We start from the raw sequence: 1,319 nt of genomic DNA, 5'->3' as shown, positions 1-1,319 counted from the left end.
TGGAGTAATCTCATTTACAGGACCTCTGTGGGTGGAGTAATCTCACTAGCAGTTCCCCTGTGGTGGTGTAACCTCACTCCCAAAGGCTTTACGATCGAAGTGTTCATGACCACGCTAGGTCCTGGAAGTTCCGCCCTACCCAGATGACTCCACAGCCCCACGTGGTCCTCAGTTCCCTTGTTATGGAGTGCAGCTCCTCCGTTCTCCCCCGCCCGTGAGGACAGGGTGACGCAGTGCTGCTCAGCACTGACCAGGGAAGACCAGTTTCCACCAGAGGGGCCCGGAGCTCTTGAAGCTCCTCTGCTCCTGGTCCCATGAGGCCTTTATCTCCTGACATTATCCTGCTCTCTGTGGACTCAGTCTTCCAATTGCATTCCAGGGATTCCTCCGCTGACGTACAGACGTAGCCATCAGCTCCCGCTGAGACGTCCCTCTTCCAGCGTCGCCACACCATGGCACAGTTTACGACATGTCTGTCTCCGTGGGAGGGGGGCATGTCTTAAAATATGATAGGTCTGCAAAAACAACTGCTGGACAAGCTGATTATGCTTAGTAAGGATTAGGCCTTTGAGAGGCTGGACCACTTTCAGGATCCTGCCAAATACCGCTCTGTTTCAGATCAGGAGGGACGAACACCATCTAAGAATCAGAAGAGTGACTTTGCTGAGGTCAGCAAACAAATGCATATCACTGTAACAACATCAGAGCTAAGAGCCAAGGACTGTGAAACCAACTTTACTAGGGTTGCTTGCACAGTCACTTAAGGTCCATACCACCACAGATATGAATAAGATATGGAATCTGATTAAAAAAAAAACATCTGTCCACAGCTAGATGACCACAAGGTAAAGAAGAAGACAAAGGAGAGAGGACATTACCTCAGACTGTTAATGTCAGCATCGTAAACTGTTGAACAATGTAAATGAATAGCATGCATGTGCAATGTGTTGTGTGTCAGGCCTCAACATGGCATATGATTGGCTAGTGTGAATCATGTCGGGGTAAAAATACCAGTACTAAGGTCACGACAGGAGAGTTGCAACATAGTTATACAGTAAATGTAGTTCTAAAATTACACATAAGTATAATTTGAAAATTGAAACTCGTTTCTTCATGCTAATGCAATAGACAGCTAAAATAGATGAACACCATGCGAACGTGCAGTGCTTGTATTGGGGGATCTCTGAGCGTAATGTAAACTTTGCTCTGATGCTGTGTAGCGCAGAGACGTAAGACTTTGGGTTCAAACTGTAACTCCTTACAGTGCTATGATGACATTCTTAACAGGCTAAGAGAAAACTGTTCTAGTGTGAGTTGAT

Source organism: Electrophorus electricus, chromosome 13 (assembly GCF_041902795.1).
Source record: "Electrophorus electricus isolate QZ-2024a chromosome 13, ASM4190279v1, whole genome shotgun sequence".
NCBI lineage: Eukaryota > Metazoa > Chordata > Actinopteri > Gymnotiformes > Gymnotidae > Electrophorus > Electrophorus electricus.
Note: the sequence above shows the minus strand (reverse complement) of the source record.